This window comes from Pomacea canaliculata, linkage group LG13 (genome assembly GCF_003073045.1).
Source record: "Pomacea canaliculata isolate SZHN2017 linkage group LG13, ASM307304v1, whole genome shotgun sequence".
Lineage (NCBI taxonomy): Eukaryota > Metazoa > Mollusca > Gastropoda > Architaenioglossa > Ampullariidae > Pomacea > Pomacea canaliculata.
In genome coordinates, this window is record NC_037602.1 from 6,483,219 (window position 1) to 6,511,046 (window position 27,828).

The 27,828-nt window shown below is 42.2% G+C and overlaps 1 protein-coding gene across 3 annotated transcripts in view; it reads left to right on the forward strand.

Annotated features, from left to right (window-relative positions):
* The first annotated feature begins 22,515 nt into the window (after positions 1 to 22,515).
* LOC112554581 (zwei Ig domain protein zig-8-like) overlaps positions 22,516 to 27,828 on the forward strand; it is a 60,986-nt gene continuing 55,673 nt past the window's right edge. Inside the window, exon 1 of one of the 3 annotated variants that reach the window (XM_025222423.1) lies at positions 22,516 to 23,174. The gene's annotated coding sequence lies outside the window, so the exon portion shown is untranslated. The remainder of the gene's footprint in view (positions 23,175 to 27,828) is intronic. The other 2 variants (XM_025222422.1, XM_025222421.1) reach the window with 2 other exon arrangements.

Genomic DNA, 27,828 nt, shown 5'->3' on the forward strand with positions numbered 1-27,828 from the left:
CATAAATAACTAGCATTGCAAGTTGACTCAAATTTGTAAATGTTCACATCTAGTCCTGATTACTACCGAGATTTGCAGCAAAATTAAAAACTTCGCTTTATTTTCAGCTCGCTTACCACATGACTGACGGTGATTTCGACAGCCGAATTCGGTTCACTAAGTTACTTTTTTTAGCTGCTACGACGGTCTAAGAATGTCCACGTGGTTTTTATTCTTTCGCACGTGGTATTGTGAGAAGAAATGAGCGTCTGACAGGCACAATAAACATTTAATATTAACGTTAATGTCCCAGAAAGAAAATACCCCAGCATTAGCTTTGAGTTACTCTCGACCTTGTTTACATCCGGAGGCCATGACAGTTGCCTTGTGGGATACCCGAACACTGCCGAAGAGTGTTCGTGTGACCTATGACCACGTCGAGGTCGCGTTAGTGAATTCTGATTGGCTATATGCTAAGTATGTTACGCATGCATCCATATAAGGAAATTTCCGACCCTTTGTGTCGTCTAGAAAAGACCTCGTATCATAGCGTGGGGCCTTCTATGGACCTTGAACAGCCTTTGTTTGAAAAGTTCATTCAGTGACCTTTCGACCGATATACAATGTGACGATGTTTCGCACGTGGTCGAGTGTGTTGCTATGTCCCAAACATTCTCTATTCTCGCTAATTCTGCGCTCGGGAAAAGTAAATAGGATAGAAGTAGTTATTTTTATTGACAAAATAGACATATTTCTAGATTGTTTTATGAAAATCCACTCGGTGAGTGAATAGAACAGACTTTGAACTTTCACAATATGCCATAATCTCAAAATGGCTAAATCTTAACATTTTCGACAATTTTTACCCAGGTGCTTGGCCTTAAAGGCGTTGGAATTAGAAGGTGTACCGCCTGACTCGAGGGACAGACACGGAAGGAGAGAAGAAACATGGCAGCAGCATTAGCCATCGGTTGTGAGCCTTTCGGTGCCACACGCTCGCTAGGTGTGAGTTGTCCTTTCTGTCTTTGACTTAGTCACGTGGTACGTGAGATGGAGCCGCAGACTATTGACTAATCCTTTTATGTAGGAGTAATGTCTAGATATAAACCGAGGGAGTGGGAAAATCCTTTACTGCGAGGATAATGACGATCAGATGGACATAGGTTAACTGAATTAAAGTCGAGGCAATGGTTGAGCTAAATATTTTCGGAATAGCATTTAAAAAAATTGTAGTCATTAGAAAGAAAGCATTGAGAAAGTGTGCATTGCCTCTCATTAAGCAAACTAGTTTTTTTTAATCGATTTAATGATCTTTTAATTAGGCTGTGGGTTTTTTTTGTTTGTTTGTTTGTTTATTTATTTTTTTTTGCAAATCTTGTGGCTGGTGTATCTTAACCCAGAGTTGTCATCATCCCCAATGCCTGAGACAAATTAAGCTGGCATTGTATTTGTAAACAAGTTTTGTGTCCAGAGCTCGTGCGTACGTGAAGGCGGTATTGACACCTGGCTTGGTGCTACCTGTCTGGTTATCATTCTTACCAAATCCCAAACTTAAAGCGGGATGAGCAAACTCCAGAGCTAGTGCCAACAAAAACACATTTTTCCTCAAGGAGCTGCCACAAAGTCTAGAATATACGACCTGTGACTGTAAAACTTGAGAAAAAGGAAAAGGTGCACCAAACGTTCACAAAAATGTTTCCAGAAGATTTTAAGTCAGGGATTTGCTTTTATTTTAAATAAATCTTTAGTGCTCTCTATCGCAAAGAAAGTTTAATTGAAAAAAGAGGCACTGTCGTACAAAGGCTGTTTTTTTCTGTTTACTAATGTTGGTGGTCAGGTCCGTACATGTAGTTTCTCCCTCATTCTACTTGAGATCGACCTCAGATTAAGATGTTCAAAAGAGGGCCCGACATTTCTTCTGAACCTTTTTCATCTCGAAGTTTTCTCAGGATACCGGGGACAAATCTTCAGTCGCTTCCAGTAACAGAACCAGAAACATGTCTGTTGACTTGCTGCTCGTGCAGCCACGTGTCGTCAGGAAGCTGATTATCTAGATAACTCTTAGCATCATGCCAAATATCCGTCCTGGACATCTTGCCACAATTCGCCATGCCAGCCGATAGCAAGAAGAAAAAACACTGTGCTCGTTCACGAAATGTCTCACCAGCGAAGACCTGACAACCATTATACAGCCGGGGTTAAACTTTTTACAACTAGTTAAAACATTTTTAAACTTTTTTTTTTCTGATGAAACTTTTTTTCACGCTTTTGCTGTCAGACTGGTGGCAGTAGGATTCTGTGAAGTTTTTGCCCCCATCTCTGGGCTAAACTACACACCACACAGACTTTAAACACACGCAAAGAAATCAGATTGTTTGTTTCTTATTTGTTGTAAACAAAGCCGTCTTGCGGCTGATATTAATTTTAGTCTTTTTTTTCAATTGTCATCAAGTAATATCCATCAAAATGTTAGAAAAATGATGAAAACTGGAAAAACTCTTCACAGAGAGCATCCAACATTAAGTAAATTTACTTTTATTTCCATGTATGTATATACATATTACAATGTTATGTCATTTGTCCATTTTCTTCTCTCCTTCTCTCGTTCATGCACTCACGCACGCGCGCACGCCCACATACACACCCAAACACACTCGTACATACAGCTTATGGACAACTTTCACAGTGTGACAGGGCATTTCACCCCAACAGTATTAAATTCAGAAATTACACGTCATCAAGACCTGCCACTGCCCCTGCGGTCCCAACCGGTCGCTCAACTCTGTTTGCCAATTTCTCACGAACTTTAGGTAATTCCAGACAGACCTTGCAACCCCTTGTGGCTGCTTTGCCCCGCACCCCCAGAGGAAATGATAGGAGAGCCGAATTGCTTGATAATATTAGACCGCACCGTCGATGATTAATTAGCTAGCAGCGACTGTCATGTCCTGTTATTCCTCAGACCTTCTTTCTAAAGGAAGATGTTGGGCGAAAAAAAGGGAGAAAAACTCCATCCTTTGTGCGCTCTCGTGATGCCGGAATTGCTCCGGGCATCCTTGCCTCTACTCTCTAGTGGCAGCAGGGATTTCACTGGCTTTTTGTTTTGTTTGTGTGTTTTTTTGTTTTTGTTTTGTTGCTTTGTTTCTTTTTTTGTGGCTTGTAGATCAGCAACAAACAAGACAGTGTTAAAAGTAAAAGCGAAACAGGAAGAAGAATCGTGTATTCCAGGTTTATTCTTTTGTGTGTGTCCTCCTTCTTCAAGCTTGTGTGTACATGCGAGAGAGAGAGAGTGGGCATGTCAATCTGTTGTTTTGACGATATTTCAACAGCCCAATATTATTTATTATTTTTTGTAATGAGTATGATCCTGCTCCTGCTGGCGGGTGAAATATTGGTGATGGACATGCGCAATGTGTTGCTGGTAACGTCCATCGTATCATCCTAATGATCATAGTCATGTTCTCCTATCCTGCTGAACATTCGACCTCACCATGTTTCCCTTGTTTTCCGAATAAATGTATCAACAGATAAATTTATATAAATAATAGCAACATGAATAAAATTCAATGATTGTTATTTTTTCCTGATTAGCTTAAAAAAAACTCGATTATCGGGAGAAAAGAGTGATTGCGGAGAAAGAAAACTGGCTGTGAACGGGAAGCTGTTTCACACAAATGCAACAAAGAAACAGAAAAAAAATATAAAAGGAAAGAAAAATAAATGAGAGAAGGGTGCTTCAGCTGCGAAGCACGCTCAGACCAGCACGATAACGAAGAGAAAAATGCAGGGAGGCGCTTTCAAGCCTCGCTGGCTCCGTTGCCGAGAGTAAGAAAGGGAGATAAGCTGGCGACGCTAGCGATGTTCACGAAGAGTTGCAGACCCATGGCGAGGCGAGAGTTGAGAAAACAAAGATACTGATTTAATCGGATATAAAGCGAAAGTGATAGTGACGATGTTAAGGGTATGAAGACTAATTAAGGATATCAATTAAGACTTATGCATCCAACCATATCTTTAAACTGTATTTTTCATTTTCTCTTTATCTCCTTCACACACACACACACGAACACACGCATAAACACACATGCATTAGATAACATTGACATACAGATATGCTTATACACTTATGTACACAAAACATTTATAGATACTCCAAAGACTGACAAAAGAGAAAGATACTGGTCAAAGAACAAATGTGTCAATGGAGCGGAAGAAGAACAACAATAAACACATTAATACAACAAGATTAAGAATAAGAAAAGAAACACAAGAAAGCTTTTGGGTTTTGTTTTGTTTTGTTTTTTTCTCATCAAAGCACGAAACACGAAACTGTCCCTTTAAACCATCTTTAATCCATAAATCTCTATGTGTTTCTATTACTGAATTTTACAAAAACTTTTCTACCGAGAAACGATTGGGCAAAAAATAGTGAAAGCGTGGGAGTGAGCCTTGGTGGGTTAGAATGCTTCCAGTAGCTGTTTATTGGTTTAAACCTGCTTTTGGCTCGTACACACAGGCGAACGTATAGAAACATACATGTGTTTGCATGTGTGTCTGTGTGTGAGGGAGAAAGAATCAGATATTCTACCGCCTCCTGTTTTTTCATCATTGGATCCATCTAAAATTTCATTGTCCACTGGCCCTCTGTCTAGATTTTTTTTTTTATTACACATGACCTCAGTAAAACGTTTGAACGGTGTTCTGTCGACACTTCCTCTTTTTTCAACAGGGAGGGAGCAATACAGAGCCTAAGATGTTCATGTTGGTGAAGCACTCAGTAGTAAACTATGCTGGATTATTGAGATAGCGAACTTTTTTTCTTCTTCTTGTTACTACTAGTGCCGCTAATAATACTTCTTGTTACCCCCATTCTTCTCTTTATTTATTCTACTTCTTAATTTTTTACTCCTCCTTTGTCATGCCATGCTATTTATTCTTCTTCTATTCGTCTTTCGCCTCCTCCTTGTACTCCTGGGCGGTCATGTAGCGCAACGGTCAGCGCCTGTCACCAATACAGTGAATGTTGGCTGTCCTGGTTCAGATCTCGTTACGGGTATACTGGTCTTTTTCTTCATATGGCATCTGTTTACAGGGCTGGATGCCTGGCAGTGGTATAGCCTTAGTTGCTGGCGGCATAAACATCAGTTTTCCCACCCTCTCCTGATACTACTTCTGTTCTTTATTCTCATTATAGTCGTCTTCCTCCTCTTCTTTTCTTGTCCTTCGACCCCCTTTTCTACTTTTCCTTCTTCTTACGTTTCTCTCTCTATTAATCATTCTTTTGCGTTTTTTAAACCTACTTATTTTTACTTTTTCTACTTCTCTGTTGTTTTACTTGTCTCCTTCTTCTACCTCTTCTCCCAATTTATCTGTCGTCCACTCCTTGTTCTTATTCTACTTCTTTTTCTATTCCTCCTTATTATATTCTTTTTTTTGTCAACTCCTTTTGTCTTATTGTACACTCTCCTTCATTTTTTATATACTTCTCCACCTTCTACTTTTTCTACTCCTTCTACTACTACTCCATCACCTTCTCCTTATTCTCTTCCTTTTACTTTATGACCTTCTCCTTACTTCTCCTACCCTTTTCGTCTACTTTTTTTCTGTTCTTTATTTTACTTTTTTCTTTTTTCTTCTCATACTTCTTGTAATCTTTCTGCTTGTTTGAGTTTCCCTCGTCCTCATTAATCTTCCTCGGTCCACCTGTCTATGTACAGCGAGTCACTAGGTCCTCAAGCCAGGCTTCAAACCTCGAGCATAACAAGAATGATGATGAACCAGTTTGATCAGCATGTCTTCTTAATAGCCTGCCGCCTGCACATCATCATGGCAGGCAAGAGAAGCTCACAGCCTGCGAGGAGCCAGTGCAGTCAGCTGATATTTTGCTAACTCGTCGGCGGACTGGAAAGAGGCCCCGGATGTAGAGATAACAGATGTGTGTGTGCGTGCGCGCGTGTGTTTGTGTGTGTGTGTGTGTGTGCTCGTGTGTGTGTTTGTGTGTGTGTGTGTGTGTGAGAGGAAGGCTGCTGGTTAAGTAGCGACACCTGATGTTGTCTACATACTATGGAATGCCAAGAGTGGAATTATTTCTATAGAGAGCCACGGTGGTCGAAATACACGAAAATATAAACGGCAAAATAAAAAAGTGAAATATTGAATAGAAAATAGAGTTAAGGTTCTTCTTCTTCCTTTTTTTTTATTTTTCTTTTTTTTGAAAAGTTCTAAACTTTCTACGCCAATCATAATTCATTTTATACAACTAGTGCAGTAGCGTTGAGAGATGTGAGAATTAGTGATTGATAACTCTGATAGTTGTAGAACCCTGGGTGGGATGAATTCACTTCTTGGAGGCCCATAGGGTACAGCCAGCAGCTTTATCCGTCGCTTCTTGGCAAACCGCCACATTCAGTACAGCGACGAGAACGAGAGAAGGATTACCCATCCTTTACCTGAGTATTTTTTTTTTTTGTCGCAAACTCCCAGAACGAGATACTTAGCTAACATAGCTCTGCCAGCAAGTAAGTCCAAATTACCTTTACCTGCAATACGTTTGACTGAAGATCTCTGCTGTTGTGGATTGCACTCGCATTGTTTGTGTGGAGCTTGGTGGGGAGATAGAGGCTTGGGTGAATACCTGGACTGAGTGGTGGATGGGGTACAGGTGTGCAGGTGAGAGCTCACATGTCTGGTGGAGAGGTGTGCCTGTACGGGGGGAAGATACCGGGTGATGAATGACTCTGTGACCCACGGATGTCGTCGTAGGTGCAGACGTACTAATGCAGAAGCCCGAGGCAGAGATCGGATCTCGATGAAGTCTCGTCAAGACCTGCATTAATGATCAGGGGGAGTGCTGGAGCACCGGCTGATCCATCACGGAATGGTTCTCGCGTGAGCCAAACACCTTACGCACCACCGCCATTCATCAGTCGAGCCAAACAGGAGAGTCGCTTACCTGTAGCATGGACAGTAGGTCTGCTGTAGATACCTGATTAATGCCCACATACATATCAGTTTTTCAAATATACTTACTTGTCTTCACGCATACATACAAGGATATCTCATGTATAGACGGATTTGTTCTCAAGACCACTGTAGGTACCAGAGTAAGTCTCTACTATAACATTACTTCTGTGAACCAAGAGGAACACGAGAGTGCTGTCGGGTGGCCGCCGCAGGTCAGTCAAGAGAAGAGATCGTCTTGATTGCACGGTCAAAGAGTCAAGAAGTTTCCTTCTGTTTTCAATTCAAACACTGTTCAGAGCCTGGGCTTTGCTGGATGGGGTGTTTTCACGGGGAAAGATCGAGAACCTTCATCCCTCAGTGGTCCCAGATTGCCCGTGCGGTATGGATCAGGCTCCGTACAAGTCTAGCCACTGAGGAAGATGAATGCCAGAGGTGATGCTAGCCTTTCTGCCCGAGTGTCAAAGAGCTTGGCGAGGGGCCGGGTAGCTGTGTACTTAGCCGTGATGCCTTTGACATCCGTGTACTCGCGGCTTCAATACCCAAGATTCCTTGGACAGCCATGCAGACGACAGCTGTCAAGGTTTCGGAATTGATGACGATATGGAGTTTTTGATAAGGCTGCCTTAATAACACAGCTTCTTTACATCTCATCCCTTCATCCTCTCTCACTCTCCTGCCTGTATCATCTTTCTTTCCTCCGTTCTCTCTCTCTGCATTTTTTCTCTCCAACTCCTTCACATTCAAATAAATTATTCAACTGTACACAAAACACACACGCGTGCTCTCGTGAAAGCAGAAAAATACTCTTACCCCAAGAACTGAATCATTCTATTACAGCGATGTTCGGATTCTTATTAATAGAATTATATTTAAAAAGTTAAAATCAATTTGGCTTAATTTGATTTGACATTTCCCTTGAACGTGCAACTCAAAAAAGGAAGTTGAAAGATTAAAGAAACAAAATATCTATTGTTGAATTTGTTTATAGAAGTTTCAACATTTTGATTTACTTACACTGAAATTAGACTATAAATGCTGTTAATGAAAGAAAGATTGTGCTCTGGCGACATAAGTAAAGGAGAGGGAGAGAATGACTAAACTCAATACCTACTCGCATGCAAAGACAATGCACATCCTGTATTGTCATACACACACTCATACACGCAGTCATCATGTGGAATTCCGATATAAAAGCCATAATTATGGGAGATATGTGTTACAGGAGGAGGCAGGGTACAGGAGGAGGAGGTACAGGAGGAGGCAGGGTAAAGGGGGAGGTAAGGTACAGGAGGAGGCAGGATACAGGAGGAGGCAGGGTACAGGAGGATGAGGGTTTGGAGGCTCAGAGAGCTGCAGACGACCTGCACAGCCAGAGGCAAGAGAGGAAAATGAAGATCTGTGATGGGGAAAAGGAAGCAGGGCTGTAGGGGGGCTTGAGGAGATGAGGGACAGGGGGAAGAGGGGAAGGGATTTGAAAAGTTTACAAGGTCAACAACTGAGTGTGAAAAATTGTGAGTTTGGACACATTATCGCCCCGCGGTGTCTTCTCTTCTGATATATTACTGTTTGTCTTTGTGACAACTTTTAAGCTTTTAAACGAACACTTTCGTATACTCATTAATTCACCTATCTATTCATTCACACACACACACACAGACAGACGAATTCACTCAAATGTGTATCCTTCTCCTCTCAACACCTCTGTGTCTGTCTCTTTGACTGTCGGTCTGTCGGTCTGTCTACTCGCTCCCTGTCTGTGTCATGGTTGCTGTCCTCTCCTAACATCTCCAATGATCACATGAAAATCGAATGACACGCAAGCATTTCCATCATCTTCATCGATGTCTTCAAGAACCAAGGGTTCATTGAGGATCCATCTCGATACATACACTGTTACCACGGAGATAGTTTTGCCAGCAGCAGAGACCAAACAAAATTTTCGCGGAAAAGGAATCCTACTAACACATATTCTGCAGCAACAGTATCGCTCATATCCTGATCCAATCGCCATCATATTTGATATACAACGACACTAGAGTCGGTGCAAATCCATATCAAGGTAGATAATGATTGTAATTAATTGTAGGAAATAATGACTTGTCTGTATACGTAGTCTTTTCGTTTTCAACAACTTGTAGTTTTATTTTCAAAGCGAGGCAATTATCGTTGGTATTTGTACAATCGCTGTATATGAGGTAATAAAAGTGAGATCAAGAAGCAGTTTCAGTGCACACAACATCTGGGTTCAGTCCAGTCCTCGAATATCAGAGGTCATGAGGTCATCGTGTCCACACACTACGTTCACAGAGATCTGTAGGTTCACAATCGAATTAGTAGCGGGGTTATAACCGAGACAATGATAGCAAGGACCTCAGGACCATCTGCTGGGGTCGTTAAAGGTGTGGGGGTCTGTCAACCACGAAGACTACGTGTCTAGTTTATTTAGTGAGAAGATATTTGAAAAACAAATTACGTGCTAAGCAAAAGCCACGATGCCCTCGATCATTGCGAGACCTGGCTCAATAATTATTATTTATTTCACAATAATAATGTACAGAAAGGCTACAAGAAGCTAAGTTTGTGCTTATGTTTGTAACTCTATCCGGGTGTGTGTGGTTTTTTTGCACTCGTGAAAATAAGTTTGTGTAGGAGTGTGGGTATCGATACATTGGTCATGTATGACTTGAAAGCGAAGACCTACCCATCCAAAGTAAAAAGAATTCCTAAATGAAGGTTTGAGACAACGCAGGCAACAAAGCCAAGAGTCGTGGAAACCCATCCCTACCGCCATCCCCACCCAACAACAACAAAAAAGATGGTCTCAGCTGCGGAAAGTGCTCTCGGCGCGTTCATAGAGATAGATGGCACAAACACCCGGTCTCACCCTTTCTTCTCTGCCGCCTCGCCAAAGGACCGCTCAGCCCTGTCGGCAGGCGTGCCCGAAACAGTGATTCAATAATTGCTTTCGCCAGACTGGCTAACCGAGCACCACTCAGCCCATCGCTGCCTCACTGTTTTCTCTGTTTTCGGAGAGTCCCGGCTGCCGTGTCTCCGTTGCTTGGCCATATATTTAGCACCGGAAGCTCTTCGGGTTCCGCCGTAGCCCTGCTGGCGACGTCATTTCCGTGGCTGCAAACAGCGAATAGCTTTTCTTTACACCGTGTATTTTTTCCCATCCCCTCAAATTGATGTAGTTTGAAAGAATGACTTTCAAGATTCGAGTCCCTTGAAAAGAAAATGCAGAGATTATAAAAAAAAGTAATTGCGATTTTTTTTGAAGTGATAAAATGTTAGCCGTATGATAACTGGTTCAGGAATAGATTTTCGTCAACGCTCGGTGTTAAGGGAGGTAACGAAGCTACTCAGGACACGAGTGTCTCTACCACATAGAGGGCGCGCGTGACTGTCACGAGTCGCAAGAACCGACCAGAGGACCGGTAGCACGTGCTTCTGAGGGCAGAGGTGCGGGGTCACACCACAGGCTCCTGTCGTAATGGTACTGCAAGAGGAAGAACATGTCCAGTAACAATCCCCTGCAGAGCAGGAACATTCGAGCAAGTTCTGTTTGTAAAAGTCAGAAGAAACCATTAGTTTATGGGCGATCTTCCAGGACAGACATTTCTTCCAATGCATCGTCAGCACACTCTGGGTTTCGGCCTCGTTAGGAGATTTCATTTGTCCTCTTCAGCATCTGTAGATGATAAGACACTGAGAGCCAAGTAGAGTTTGCACGTGACCAAAACTTTCGCTACTTGAGTGAAAGTGTGATTAATTAAATGAGTAATAAAGAAGTGGATGGACGGACAGACAAATTATGAAGCAAATCAGTAGTTGAACCCATCTACATCATCAGTCCCAACCCCTGGTCTTGTCTAGACCCGTTCTTCTGCAAAGACCGTTGGACAGAGCTACAAAAGACGCACTGAGTCGCTATTCGTGGATGAAAGCAAAGTGTACAGGAGCCAGTTCCTCCATAAAGTGCCAAGTTCTTTTTGTGTTGCACTTTGAAATGTCGTCTGGCTTGCCTGCAGTAAACATACAGATGACGGGTCGTGGATGGCCCCTCCACACTTGTGTTCGACCTCGCTGACCATGTAAAGCCTCAGACATTACTCTCCGGGGAAGACCCGTTGTAAACGTGTGAATTCCTATTTGACACTGACCAGACTTGCTTGTTGTTTCTGAAACACCAGGGACGCTACCCGCCATCAAACATTTATGACAACTCAAATCTCTGGGAAACCTCGATGATGAAATCTCTCAGAAATAGTCAACATAGGTATTCTGTCTTTTATGTGGTTGATGTTAAGGCACCTGCCTCTTGCAAGTATCTGTAGTAATAAACTTATGTCTCCTGCAAAAATTAGAAATCTGAATTTAAAAGAAACTATCAGAAATATTTATTATAATAAAGTATTTTCTCGTGGAAACGTTAATATTCAAAGGTCATAATTTCACACACACTAATTTCTTTAGTGTGTATGGAATCTTCTCCTGAGGAGTATTGTTGTTTGTATTGAATGTCTTCCTCAAACGATGAATGAAATAAACGGAATTAGAATTTGAAAAAATACTCTTCTCTTCTAAACTGCCTGGCGACATTTCAATGATGTGACTAAATGTTCTTTGGACGTACAAACTTCTGTCTAACAAGTTTTATTCGACTTCGGCGAGCTGCAGTAGACCCGCTTCAGGCTCAAAGTTTCTTTGGCTGTTCTAGAATTCTAGTTTTCTTGCTCAAGAAGCGCTATGAGGTGGAGGAGGTGGACTGATCAGGAAGAGATGTTCGTGCTGATCACGTGACCTGCCTATGGGTACGTTGTCCAAGCTCCACCCCCTCGGGACTGAGCTCGAGCCAGATTCAGACCCTCGTTGAGACGTTTGCTCGAGTCAGATTTAGATCGTTATTACGATTTCCCAGATGTCGCTCCATTCTCTGCCATTTTATATCCTGTCTGAAGAAGAGTAACGCGATTTTCGTGTCCTTTCCATTGGCCATCTAAAGATAACGACTTTGCTTTATATCGGCGATACTTCCGGCGACCAGCTGATGACGTATGGAGGGTTAAAATAAGGAACTCTTTTTGCCCTGCTTTTAAATCGCTACATGTAGATCCATTCAGTTTTCCATCCAGACTCTTTCTGAATGGTAGGCCAAGCGTGACAGCGCAACGCCATGCGCTTTTACTGGGATGAAGCTGGCGTGGAAGGCGAGGGCAGACCATCAGTTCCCTTGGATTCGTGCCAAGCTCCGAGTGGCCTTCGCCTGTCGCTCTGGGGCAGCGTCTTCAGCTTGGCTGCTCCGCAATCAAGGGACACGTGTCCATTAGCACCAAGTATTGCCGGAATCTGGTCAGGCTGGCTAACGGCGTCCCCTCGGATGGCTGGAATGGTGCTGGGAGTTTGGGTGCGAATATGACGGCCCGAGCTGTGGCGCGGGTATTGTGGATGTTTGGACGAGAGGAGAGTCTGCGGTTTTTAAGCGGCGTTACAATTCTGTCTGGACCTCTCCACAAAGTTCCATATGTATGTCTGCGTCCCTGCGGAGGCTCTCCAATGTACCGTTCGTGTGTATTCAACCGTTCGTTGGGTCTAGTGTGGTGATCAATGGTCATGTCGTGCTGGAGGACAACTGTCGGTCAGTAGTATGTGTGTATGCAGGTAGGGAGGTGATTGGCAGGTAAAAATGTTTGAGTAAATGTCTCCGTAAATCTCTTTGAGCGATTATGTGTGTATATGGTTCCTATTTGCAGACAATAGAGATACACCTACAGACCCACCCACCTCCAGTTAAAGCAAACAGTGACAATAACATACGAGGGGAAAATCAAATGATCCCCAGAGGAAGGAATAAAGGGATGCAATGAAATAATTTTATTACACGAACAAACGTCTATCCCACTCAGTGATCGAACACCTCGTCTGATTTATGTGGGGGAATAGTGATGTAGTATTCATACAGACGCTCGCACACACACACACACACACACTGATTATTCCAAATTCAATCGACTGCTACGAGATTCTCATGTATACAGCCAACAGCCGCAGCATATAGAATGAATGATGGTGATGAGAGCACTAGAACATTTTGAGTATCTCTTTTTCAGAGAATCACGGTATCTAGCAAAGGTCAACATGAGGTAGGCAGAGGGGCAAATGAGTTCAAAGGACACGAGAAAAAACATTTCTACATGAAGAAGAGGCCTTCCAGGCAGGGCACAAAAAAAAAGAGTTTTAAAGTTATTACGCCACTGATTATTTACGATTAGCTAACAATTCTTCTGGTAATTCCGATCAGTGAGGGAAGAGCGAAAGATAGTAGCATCTAGAAAAGAACAAAACAGAAAAAACCACCCTCACTGAAGTAAATAAGGACTAAAAAACAAACTATGTATAATACATGAGAGACAGAGAACGTGAGAATAGAAGGAAAGAAGCGAGAAACGAATGAAGAAAACACAAACTAGAAAACAAAAGAAAAAAATGAGATATAAAAATGACATACATAATAATAATAATAGTAAAAAAAAAATTCTGGTGTAGCTGGGAAATGATCATGCAAGATGCCGCGGGCGTTATGAGCACAACAAAGCCGTAGACTTGCTGCCGTCTCCAGTTGTGAACTATTGATGATCTGCCCTCGAGAGAGCTTATCGCCGCCACTGTAATTAACACCAGTGCGAGAGGACCAAAAGACAAATTAAATAAAAACTTTCTGACTTTCTCCAGGAAATTTGTCCTCGTGTGCTCAGACGTGAACCCCCAGACGCATTTTTTTTTTTTTTTTTTTTTTGGTGGGAAGGGTTGGGAGGGTCCTCGTGAACTGTCCTGTTTATTAAATGCGAATTCAGTAAATATAAAAATGCGAGTAAAGTGAAAAAGGCGAAAAAAAAAGGTATATTTTGCATTCATGTTCATGTGTGTATGTGAGTGTGTGTCCGCGCGCGTCCTTATGAGTAAATTTGTGTACATGAATGCGTTGTGTTTGTGTGTTGATAATAGTTCTCATTCAGACAATCAATCCGAGCAAGGCAGCGATAAAAGATTTTGGCGGCAAGGTAGTCTATTCTCACCTTAGCCAACCTAGTCACGTGACTCGCTTTCTCCCCCTCCCCTTAACCATCACACCCTTTCCCCCATCCGTGGGGGATGAACTGACTTCAGGTTTCAGGATGGCGGCGCCTTCTGACAGAACCTGCAGGATTCTGGTATTTGCCACGCATGAAATGGCAGCGATAAAGCATTAACCATCTGCCAATACCCGCACGATAATTAAAAGTCACGCGCTAATGACATATGCCACGTGGCAGAAAGATGCTCCAGGTCTTCCAGCGGATCGCCAAGGTACCCCCGCCCTCATGCAGCAGATTTTTTGGTACTCCTCCTCTCTGCCTCCCGGCATGCCAGTGTGTTTAGCCCCATTAGTCGCACGTGTAGGCGCGCGTGGAAGTCAGGACCGTGAATAGATACAAACAGTTGGAAGCCGCAGTACTACACGGGGCTTGCTTCACTCTAGGTATTGATCTCACAGACACTGTAACATTTGTGTCTGACAGGTAATTGTAATGCAGATAGTTGTAATGCAAATAATTGTAATGGAAATAGTTATGATGCAGATAATTGTAATGCAGATAATTGTAATGCAGATAATTGTAGCTATCTGTAGCTCTTTAACCAAAGTCACCAACTGTGGTCAACTGCGGTTGAGTTCAACTCATGTTAGATGTACCCGATAGAAAGAGGGAGGGAAAAATAAAATCAAATTCCTTCGCACTTAATCAGAAAGATTGTAATCAATTGCAGATAATTATAGAAATTTGGAACTTGAAGATAATTTTAGCCAACAGAAGCTAACGAAGCTTTTCAATAGAACGCACGTGTTTTATTTATATCAATACATGATACAAAGTTAGGTAAAAGGACAGAAAAAATTGTAATTTAATTGTAGGTAGCTAACGGTAGCAAGCCGATGCTGACTGTAGACATGCGCAAACACACATATGCGCAGGAGTAGTCTCTTCTATTCATCTCTCATACTCCCATCGACACAGGTACGCTCGTTAAGGAAAGTATTTCTGTCCTGATCCCTCTACCATGTTGTAGTTCGTCGGACATTCCGCTGTGCATAACAGACCTCCTACAAGTGAATCCTCCGGAGGCTGCTGTTTTTTTTCCCTTCTGTCTTTCATGCGTGACGTCATCATCTAGAGGTGTATCTGTAGCGCGTGCAAGTCATCGTGATGCTTGATAAATGTCATCTTGCGAGGAATCACACAGGGATCATCAGAACAAAGGTGTAGTCCTCCCTCCCTCTAACAATGAAAATCCGGTCTCTGTCATCAAAATGTCAAAACTACTTCAACAAAAAGTGAAAACGACACCTGCACGAACTGTGGGAAAGGCATAGAAAAATAAAATATTATTGTGGGAAACACCTGAGCTAAAGAATACTGTTATGTCCAACACTCCAAAGTATTTGTACTATTAACACCATAATAACTTATTCTGGTCTAAACGTTAGCACTGGATAAAAAAAAAGTGAGGAAAGAAATAAAAATGTCAGCAATTCAACATGCTAAGGTGTATAAACAGAATTTATACAAATTAAAGACAGGAGCAGTAACAGAGAACGAGCAAAGAATTATCAACGTGTTAATCTTAAACACAGCTAACATAATGAGCGCCAAGAGAAGCAGACAGATAATGTGAAAGGCGGGGAGGTGACTTCACAGCTGATGTAAAGAAACCTCATCCCCCGGGGTCAAAAGGCTAGCGGCGTTCGTTTCCTTTTTTAGAGAGGTTGGGGGTTGTTTAGGGTGATGATGGATGATTTTCACAGCCCACGAAGGCATGATGGGGCGCAATTCGTGCGGCGTGGCATGGAGTTTCTTTTGGAACAGAACAGAGAAGCTTAGCAGTTGGGTTGTTTGAAAATTCTTGAACTCTTGGCTCGTAATCTTCTAGGGTCGCCTTCCTGCGAACCACGAGCTACATCCATCTTCACCCGCCCTGTCGAGGCCATGAAGACGAGGAAGATGCTGTTACCTGCAGAAAGAGACAGACTGCCGTTGGTAATAGTGATCGGAGGGAACAGCCAGCAAGACTATGAGAGGAATGTCAGGAAACCACAGTTGGTTAAATTTGCATAATTCTCCTTCACGAGTACATCGTACCATTGGCCAGCATCTTTTAGTTTGCAGTCTTTTGTTTTAGTGCTTGGTTACCTTGTCACTTTTTTCCTGTGAGGCTGAAACTTTTTCTAAGTTAAGTCATTTTCCCCACTTTCATTTCAGTCGCAATTCTTCCGTGATTTCGATCTTGCCATCAGTCGTAATACTCTCATCAATCATATTTTGCATTTAGTCCATCAATCATCTTCACGGACTAGAAATAACATTGTCAAGGACTTTCTATTCACAAAGTCAGGTCAGCATGTCAAAGAGATTTTCTTCGGACTTTGTAATCAGAGCAGAAGAATACATCGCAGGGATGAAGGTATTTAATCAATTATTCAGCGCATGCGCAATACACACTCATTGGTGGCTAATAACGGAAGCGGGGTTAGTAGCCTATCTCGGGACATATGGAAGTCTACAGATGGGAGGAAAACATGAACCATGATTTGCTTGATAAATCATCTATGTATATAATAATAAAAGGAAATGCTACTCGGCATCACTCTGGCAAACAACATGTTTACAGTAGCAACACGGTTGTTGATTTTTGAGAGACAATCATGGAAACAATAGGAACGTGGGGTCTGGTTGTGCAACTCCGATTCGAGGTACCCCCAAAAGACTTGAGAACGGATGAGTAACAAGTGGAGGGAACTGCTGTCTGTTTGTCTTGTCTGATGTCTTGTTCTTCGACTGGATGTTGTTTTGATGTGTGTTTGGGGTTGTGTCTGCAAATGGCCGTCTGGACAAGATGCCTCATTCCATTTCTTTGGCTTCAGTTTCTTTTGACAGGGAGACATCGGTGCCGATGGGGATCCGTAGGTTTCCTCTTAACCTTCGTAGCTCTCTGGCCTGTGTGTGTGTGAGAGAGATGGGAAAGAGAGAGATGGTTGTTGTATCCTGTCTAGCATAGGTTTGAAGACTAAAAATTTTGCATTATATGAACACTTTTCTTATTTTATGTTTGGACGTGTTAGAAACGTGTTCTTTTATTTGTAATAACTATTTACTATCTTAAACTAGTCAAAACAACCCTCTTACACAGATTTGTAATCAACGTGTTGTCCTATACGAAGACATGAATAAAAATGATGGATGAAGTTGCATGGCAAGAACAATTAGAGGCTTGCTCGACAAGAAGCCATGTTTATCTAAGGTCGACACTCGTAAGGTTACTAGTGGCTAATTAACTCCCAGGGTAACTAAAAGTTGAGAGCATAGGGGAATGGTCGGTGGCCCTAACTGTCAAACATGCGCACTTATCAACAAGACGCTAATAGGCGCCAAGTGTTTCCGTTTGTAACGCTCCGCAGTTAAACAGGGAGACAACCGAATGTCAGTGTTTGCTTTATCTCCCCTGTCATTCCATTCTCCTCCTCAACAGCGCGTGAACATTCACACTAACAGACTGAAAAGATAGTCTCTTTCTCTCACACACACACAAACATTCCTTTGTTTTCAATAATTTATTTTTCATAGAGGGAAAATTGAATTCAGACATTTTATTCCTGCTATTTGTCATAGCTTCTGGTTGGTGAAGAAGCCTCATGAGAAGGTTCATGCCCTGAACCGCAAAGATATTTTTAGCTACACACCCCTTCCACCCCGAGCATTCCTGGCTTTTAATGTCTGCTAAATATACACATCACTCACGTGTGTACCCTGTAAGATTAACCTTTCCCTAACATTGCGAAATCGCGAGGCAATGGGGTAAATCCGTCTATAAACAAACCGGTATTTAAAGTAAGAAACGAAGTTTGTAAAAGAGCCTGACTATAAAACAAGAATAAACTCAAAGGTGCACAGGCACGCACTCACACAAAAAGAGACATACTCAGAAGTGAACCGAGAGCGTTTTAAAGCTTATCAGGCTTTGCATTCGTGTTGGAATAAAAGATTTATGAAATGCAGACAGGCAGACACGCAATGAAAGCAGGCAACTCTAGGAGAAGGGGACGAAAACCATTTACATAACCATCAAAATGAAAAAAAAGAAAATTTCCAACTCTCTGAAGACTGCAGAGCATCAATTGAAACTGCCTGTCTGTATTTATTCAGCCACATCAGCAACAGCAAAATGTGTTTCCCTGGATACCTTACTCGTGTGTGTGTGTGTGTGTCCGTGCACGTGTGTGTGAGTGTGTGATGCTGTCTTTGACAGCAGACATAGTGTGTGTGTGTGACAGTAAGTCTGATGTCGATGGAACAATACAGATCCGAACGCGGGCGGTCAGGTCGAATTTCTTTGACGGTTGGCAAACCCTCTAATTGTAAACAGGAAGTCATCTTGAAATATAATAAAGATGGATTTATACAGCACGTACACATGCTCACAAAGGGAATCAAGAGTAAAAAAAAAACCTTTATCGTTCGTATTATTACCTATCTGCTTTTGATTTATATGCGATTGCCCATAAATAAAACAAAAATCGCGATAAATTTGTAGAAAACACTGTAGAAATGAGTGTAAATGAAATATGAGTTTAATCCACAGTCTTTCCTGTATTATTTATAAATTCCAAGTAAAATGACACGAAAACTTACTTCCTACAAGAGCAATGTTTCCAAATAAAACCGTTTCCTGACGAGAAACTCATTCTATGTTAGATGGCGATCCAAACACTTCCCTAAAAAAAAAAAGCGACTATAATTCAACCCACGCAAACATCGAACAAATACCTCAGATTCCGAAAGAAGTATCTGAAAATGTAGCCATAAGACATAAGCCAGGGGAACAAGACCATGTTGCCGATACTGAAACATGGAAACAGCAGCAGTGGACAGCTTAAAAGGTAATTAGGGAAATGTGTTTGAACAATGAGAGAGGAAACACAAACATGCCAGGTAAGTCGCACAAATGTCAGGCCTCAACGATTTGTAGCATGGTTGGCTGCGCTCAAATGTCGAGTGGAAGCCGTGCTTTCCTCCTACATGTTGGCTACTGGCATGGAACTGTTTGAAAGGTCGTAATGACACACACACAACGTACACAAACACAAACACAACACACACACACGTACACAAACACAGCACAAGCACACACACACGTACTCATGCTCGCACAGAGATTGCAAAGACATTTAAGGTGTTTCGTAAAGCACCAGCAAAACCTTTAATCATCATCATTAACAACAGAGAGAAAGAAAGAGAGAAAGGATGCTAAAAATGCTGAGGAATATGTTCCTTCAGCTGCCAAGAGGTCACCCTACTACCCACGCAGAATAAATCTTGAATGTTAGCTCTGGCAATGGTTTTCAATAACTTTTTGGTTTTATGGCAGAGAACCGCTCTTCATTATTTTCTCTCTTTCTGTCACACACTCACACGCAAACACAATGGCACACACACACCTACGCGTGCGCTTTTTCATAAAGAGCAATCTCATCAATATAAGATGGAAGAAAGTGTGCAAATTAAGCAAGTCACTAATATATCTCAACAATCAAATAAAAGCTCTTGGATTAGGTGCTCAACATTTCTATTTTTTAAACACTTTCAAGTCTTAAATCGATTTAGTTAACCAGATTTCGAGAAACACTCGCGAGTTTTAGAATGAAAATTGTTTTAAATAAGGTAAAACTGTTTAAGCCAGACTTCTCGTCTCGCCACAAAATGTTGCCCAGTCGCTAGAACTACGAACCTGAATGTCATAGGAGCGAATTTTGAACAAAACTTTTCTCACTTTGCTTCTTTAGAACAGTTTTAAATAGAGGAAGCGGCAGGCCCCTGGCGGATAAAGAAAGGCTAATGAAAATGCTAATGTCAGGATGATCCCTGCCTGAGTTAGAGGGTAATTGGTGATGATCCCAAGGGTCATAGGTCACCCAAGCCACTAAATTGTCTCCCCATTAGCGGGTTTTCTTGAAGTCCTTGTGGTCATGTTCACGTGGCTTCAATAATGACTCTCAACCCGTCCCCTCTCCCCCATACACTCACCCTTCTCTGCTCACAGAGAATTTTTTTTATGCCCTACTGACAATTATAGTAAGATTGTTTGTTGTGTTAGTGTCTTTTCACATTCCAGAGGAAAGACAGCAAAGATTTCATGAAAAAGCAGGTATGCAGCTGTTGTCCTCCCCCTTTTCACAGACCCTACCCACACCAACCCTTGACGCAGCAGATGGCATGACAAGAAACAAAGTGTGGGGAGAGAAAGAAGGTCGACAGCCTGACGCTGACCCTTTGTTTGCAGGGACAACTCCAGGCCACGTGCACAGCTGTCGCTAGAGGGCGACACGTCAAAAGGGAGGCAAGTAGGTGCTCTCTTGACCACGTGCATCGGTCACTAGCATCGACCAGCGACCCGTAACTACGGTAACCCTTCTTTCAGGGTCAAAAGGGCAAGGGTTAGGACCACGCACCATTTCCTGCCGTGCCCGTGCATTTAAAAAAAAATTATCTTTCATTTTCTCTGGTGGATGTGTTAGCATCTTAATGGATCAGAGAGTGCTTAACATACTGGCTCTATATTGGTGTTTAAAAAAATAAACACTTTCTGTCGTTGGGAATTAAGTTGGCAGACACCGACTTTATATCGTTGCCAGTCCTGTTTATTTTTTTTTTTTCATTTTCGTTTTATGAGGACGGCATCTGTGTCCTCTTCCCTACTGCTTTGCCTTCCAGGCTGTAATGATTTAGTTACCCAATCAACACGAATGACCGCCTGCTGCTAAATGTATACCCATTAGATAATAACACTAATCGGCACCTGCTTGCTGAAATATTGACTGTCTCATCAATCAGAAAAATACAGGAATAAATAAGCTGTAAAGTCTGTAACCAGCACAGCTGGTAATAATCTAACATCATCGAATTAACACAACTAGCAATAAAAACATTCAAGAACTGAACACATCTAGCGTGCCAACAACATTCACTGAAAGCCGCAAAGATATAATGGAGCACCTGTAGATGAAAACTTAATTACTTCGGTCTCTGATGCTCCCAGAAGTGATGCAACAATTACACAAGCCCAAACAAACAGCAGTCAAGCCAAACAAAAACAACTAAACAAATACCTGACATAACATTCGAATGTTACACACTTTTTTTGTCTACAAGTCGATGCTGTAATTATATTGTCGAATCGTCGTCTATAAACGCGGTGGAAAGAATTTAAATTATTTAACAGAGTTTGGCACTTGAGCGGGGGAGAATATTGGTAGCCGGAAGAGGGAGAGAGGAGGAGGAGGGAGGAGGGGAGGATCCTGCAACTGTCCCCTGATCGATAACTTCAATTCCCCCAACGTCCATCAGCGAAGCGTGAAGAATCCGAACCGCACTCCGCATCAGACGAAATGATTTCAAGGCTTTTGGCACTTGAATAAAATTAACGATCTTACAAGCCGGAGCCGACAAGGCAAGTGGCAAACAAACTTTTGAACGGGCCGTCTGCTCTATAATTCAGGGCCTGTTCAATCTCTGCTGTCGAAGTGTCAAATTCACCATAAGTTAATGCTTGTTGACATCCAGCTGCAAAACACGCGAGAGCGGAGAACCCCCGAGATCGCGAAGGAAGTTGACGGGAGGTGCTCGGGAGGAGAGAAGTATGGGAAGCGACGGGTGACGTGGAAACAGATAGAAAGTGCACCGGAGGTTTATTGAGAAGCGGTTGACAAGCAAACAAAGGGTTAACGCTTGGACAGCTGGATGATCGAAGGGAGCGACCATGGATTGGACGCAGATACAACGCATAGAACTGGCTGGCAGGATGGATGGATAAACAATTGAAAAAGTGGATGAATAAATTAACTGTCAAATCCTTAGTACGTGGGTAGGTGTGTTGTTGGGTGAATGAGTGGAAACATGGGGACAGACCGATGTCACTGTGTCTCTGTTCAAAGGGATGGACACATCCTAGCAAGGTATACACTAAGTTCTACTGAGACTAAAGCCCCATCATTGCTGCATTATTCCTCCATCGAAGAGAAAGCTGTGCTTAGCGCCCCGATATTGCCAGGATCACTTAATTAACCGATCCCTACTTAACCTAATTCACACAGTCAAAGGTTCGCTCTTTTGTTCCATGAAATACAAACCGTTTTAACCGACCTGTTGGTATTTATACTGACGTCAACCGTCTGACCTGAATTCTAGCAAATCTCTCTGTTGAAGTTACAGAAAACCTACGGTTAGAGCAACTGTTTGGACATTGAAACTTTCATCAATTCATATTCGCCCGTAAATCCATTTATATATTCAGCGCCTACCACTACAAGTGAAGGTTGGGCGCCCTGACATTTCTCGTCTCGGGCAACACAATAAGGACGGTCCCAAGCCCGGCTGTACATTTTCCAATACAATAAAACTTTTGGGAATCTCGGAGGTATGAGGGGCATTACAAATAGTTTTTATTGCCATATATGTGTGGTTTGTGTGTGGCAGAGACAAAGACATCGTCTGTGACAGACGAGCAAGTTGTCCTCGTCTCTTTGTCCACAGGCTGTGAGGACATCACCGCCCTGTACCGCGGTGTGGAGGATGAAGGGGGTCGCCGAGTTCAAGTTCCAAGCCCGCCCCTGCTCTGAGATCATCAAGCGCCTTTTCTATGAGCTCGGCCCTCCGCTGAAATCAAAGTGGTGTCGGCTGATGTGGCTACAAGGGTTGAAGACTCCTTTATTTCTTCTTCATCTCTCTATCTCTCACCGCGCGAGGGCGTCGATGTAAACGGGTGGGTTGCGGGGTGTAGTGGATGTGGGATCAGCGAACTTTAGAAAGAGGTAACCCCAGCTCGTGGTGTGCACCAAGCAGCGGTGTGCGCGGCGCCTGGCGAGCGGTTGTCTCCCCCTGCTGGTGGTAGCTAGATGTCGCTGGCAGTGGCTGCAGCACCGTCGGTGCAGGTGGACGAACATAACGACTGCTCCGATGTTCTCTCCGGCTCAGGTGAGGAAACAAAGGCGCCCAGGTGCGAACTGGTGGGAGGTCCGCGCTCGAGCGTAGTCGGGTGGTGGTGGAAGCTTCGGTAAACATCCACCCGGGGCTGTTGTTGGAAGAGTTTATTAAAGTTGCGTCCCGTGGCGAACACAAGCGAGGTCAACGCTGAGCGACTCTGAGGTAAGTGTCTCTCTTTATTCCATTCTTTACTCTGTCATTCATAGATTCCTTCATTTACTAATGACATTTCAGTTGCTACCCGTTTTGTGAATTACGGTTCACTAATGAGGGTAAAGATGAGAGAATGGATAGGAAACAGGGTAATTCTTGCTATCAAATGTCATTAAATGCCATAAATCACATTGTTTTATGTACGACCCCCGACACGAGTGGTCATGACTATTCGATATGTAAGAAAAAAAAAAGAAACTTAAATAAATCAGTAAAATAAAACTTTATCAAGTACGCTATCTAATCAAAATCCCTCGAAACAACGAATGGAGCGCGATTATCGCAAATGCCAAGAGAGAAAAGTAAGAGAAGAAAGTACTTAAAAAACGAACAGACGAATTAGAAATGAATTAATTACAGGTAAGCTTATCTCTGACCTTGTCACTGTTTCTCCATGGCCTGTTGGTCTACATTAGGTACAGTTACATATTACTGTAACCGTCGATGCCTGGCCAAACATAATTATCTTTGCCGATTAGCTTCACTGAATCCACCCGGCCGCTAGGTCTCAACCTATTATTTTATTCTCTACATGCTGATCTTCATGTAGTTCTTCTGTTGTTTTGCATATCATGGAGGAAGATGGCTCACAAACTTTAAAAGTCTGACTTTATTTTTTGGGTTTCGCGATTAGGAATTCAATGTCCATCAAGTTTGTTTCTTGTCTGTACTTTCGGCATTTAACTTTTGCCTTAAACACATTTCTTCCACTTGTTCCTCATCACTGATGTGCTGATGAATGGTTGGCTCTTTGTTCAGCCCTTGATCATGGATGCATTTTTCCCCACCATCTACCAATCCTCGATGATTTGTCTATAGGCATAAATGGAAAAAGCTGGATGCTTTTTCCAACTACCTACTGATCTTGGATGATTTGTTTTGCATTGCTCGCCTCTAGTCTCGTACTCACTTATTCTTGTCTCTTGTTGGATATGCTCGTGTGACTTGTTGAAAGAATCTTTTTGAAACAAAGTAGCGAAGCAGGTTTGTTATGAGTGAGATAAGCCGGCATTAAAACCTTTTTATTTACATTATTAAATTGTATCATTCTTGTGTTGAGAAAGAAAATATTTTGTTGGTAAATAGGGACCATCTCTACACCTGTTGTCACGTATGCCTTGGCATATATACTGATTTGTTTTTCATAATAAACCATGTAGTGTGACAACAGTGCTTTCAGACAGACATCTGAAGCTATAACTACAATAATAATCATCAGGTTCTTTTATATAGCGACAAAGCTTTAAGAGCAAGTTCATGGCTCTTTACAAATAATAATTATTATAGAAATAAGAAAAATAATTATGATAAGAACAACTTGAAGAAACCAAGACGACAAAAATAAGAGTGGAGTGGAAACAAGTTCTGATTAAGAGCTGCCAAACGATACTCCGCTATCCAGCAAGTCTATGAAATCAAAATAAATCATGAATTTTGGAAAAATAAATCTTGTAGACAAAGAAAACGGAGAACCAGAGTTGTATGTGCATCCTGGTTACACCTTTCACAGTCCAACATTCAACAGTTTACACATGAAATATTCTTTTCCCTGGCCAGTCTATTATCTGGTTTGCTTTGTCCTGAATGTGATCTCAGAGTGTTTTGTTATTCATTTAATCATTATTAATCGATGCCGGTGATATGATTTCGGTTTTCCAACACTAAGAGTGTGTATTCTGTCAGACTTGTATGTAGTATCTCAGCGATTTATTCAAGCTTATATCAGCTTCGTTCTCTGCACAAAACCAAGGTGTTCAGTGTACGTGGATCAGTGTCGACATTCCTGGCACACGAGCTTTGAAAATAAATCACACTTTTTTTGTCCCTCCTCCGATGAATGTTATTTCTCTGTTGGAATGACAGGGCGAAATTGGGGAACCTCGTGTTATGGAAGGAATTGATTCTTGTGTGCTCTGTACAATCCAAAGGTCGTTGGCTGGGATAAAGGCAACACACTGAGACAAATCGACAAAGTGAAAGTCACTCGTCCCTCGTATCAATAGTCCTGAACAGTTCGGGCGCACAGCCAAGGCAATGTGTCGATGGTGATGTGGCTTGGTACATACGAATGAACGAAAAAGTTCCAAGGAAAGAAAAAAGTGACAGGCAGTTTACGTGCGAAAAGATTGATACGAAGAAGGACAAACACCGCCCCGGTACTTTCCTCTTTTCTGTCCGCAAACTAACGGAACTCGGGGTAAGATGCGTCCATCTCGAAACATTTATCTTGCCACCAGTTAACTGCCTTTTCCTGATCGAATGTAAACCATTGTCGAGGAAATGACGAGAGTGGGACTCCTGCTACCAAAAGGGATATTAATTGCTTCTGAATTGCTGTGCTGTGGTTTCGTCTTCACGAATTTGAGATGGAAATGGGTTTCAGACATTGTCGAGTAAAAGCAGGATTATGCATCTTTGGAACTTAAAATTTTTGGAGTAAAGCCGGGAAAAAAATGAAATCTTTAACCGAGCAAGTGAGAGACAGCTAGTCCATTATAAAAAAACTAAGGGTAGGTTTTCACTGAGAAAGAGCATAGGGTCTGGATAAACTAAAGCGAGGCTCGTATTTAAAATGGATGGTTTATGGACATTCTCCAGCGGACAAGATTATCTTCTCTTTTCCGTCGCTTGTGACATGAAAGAAAGCACATCCCCACCCTCCACCCCCCAAAAAAAGAATTAAAAATCATGATCTAATGCACATAGAGAAAAACCTTTTCATACTATTAATGCCGACTTGTGGAGAGCCGACAAAGGATGAAAAAAATTAGCAGTATTTTCCTCTGTTGTGTCAGAATAGCTTAAAAATTTTATGGAGCTTAAAAGCTCATGATGTCAGCTAGAAGGTTATTTGAAACCAGCCTTAAAACTATGATTATCATAGTCTGTAGTCTTATGCATTGGCGCAGAAACTGATTAAAGTCGTCTTTGAACTGAACAAAGATCAAAGCGCGGCAACCTGACGAGCGGAGTAAAAAGAGGTTGCTATGATTAAAGCTCGGAGTGAAGCATGCAGGTTAGGATATTTTTGTTATATTTTGTCAGGATTTAAAAACTGTAGCTCATCCGGTACTTTGCATGCTTTGTCTCACGTGGAGAGCCTATGATTTGTTTATTTATTTAAGGCTTGTAGTATTATTGTGCTCCGATGTCGGCTTTCCAGTGTCCATATCTGGGAAAAGCTCTACTGATGATCAAAATACCTGATTAACCAGGTAAGGTACAAAGAAAACAGAACAAATGACACGAATTCTGCCATTCTTATGAGTAGGATCTACGGTGAACTAACTCCAGCTTATTTATCCACCACGATCCTGAAATCTTCTACATTTATTTGTTTCTATGTTAGAAGTGAAATATTATTTTTTCTGTTGTAATACGAGAGAAGGCATGATCATTCCAGTTAAAAGTATCGCATATAATCCCAGCGTGGGAGATTTTTTAGGACCCGTTGCCTCTGATAATTAGATGCTCTTCTCGATACCAAAAAAGAGGACTACAGTTGACATCAGTAGGCGATTGAGACAGTCTCATGATGCAGACCACCTTGTAACAAATTGTCTTGTGGCAGAACTCATGCGACTGTGAGAGACTGTCTTTGTGGCAAGCCATCGTTTGATAGCCTGTCTTGTATCAAAATGACCTGTGGTCCCCAGGACTAGCAGATGGCACATGATTGAAAGGGAAACAACTGATGCGAACGGTCATCCTACGCCACAACAGAAGGGTTAAGAGAAAGAAGCACAAACTTTGAAAAGTGAATCTCAATATTATGGACATTCCTCTGTTAACTACAATATACCAGAGCTCTAGCTTGAAGGAGAATATTAAAAAAATCCCCCAACATCCAGGCGATAAGCGGTTAATTTGAATAAAGGTGTTTATATAGTGGTCCACTATCCAGAGTTTTGTCCTCAGAATATATGCTTGCGAATCTGTCCCTCTGCTAAGTTATTCTTCACTTTCTAAAAAAAATATATTAAGAAAATTCAAATCTGGGATATTCGCGTGCACCTAAATGGCTACGAAGATGCGAACACACACATACATGTGTGAATGCTCATTAAATAAATTCATTTCCTGAATAGCACTAACCATAACTCTAGAAACATCTGAGCAATTACACCACAATGGGAGATCACCGCACTCAGACGAGACTGGAGAGGACGCACAATCTACGAGTACTGAAGATACTGAATTACTTTTATGTTCGTTAGAGGGGCCGTAACTCACATCGACAGACAATCCCACTCGAGGGAGGAGCGCTCTCAGGGGAGGTAATCTAAGACTGCAAACGGTAATTATCCGTGAACAATGAGACATTGTTGCTCTTGCAGCTCATCCTGTCTGTAGGACGTGCCTCCCTGGGTGTGAAAATGTCTCACTCGGGAAGCATTGCAAGATTTCGTCGGGGTGTCGATGATCGACAGATTCATTTACTCTTTCTATCTTTGGACAAACTAAAAAGACTAGATTTATACATGAGTGTGTGTGAGATGGCAGGTTAGCATGAATGCATGTGCTTGTATGTGTGTGTCTGCTGGTGAAAGGCAACAATTTGCTAATCAAACAGTGTTGGCTGATCTACGTTTATTCTTCCCCA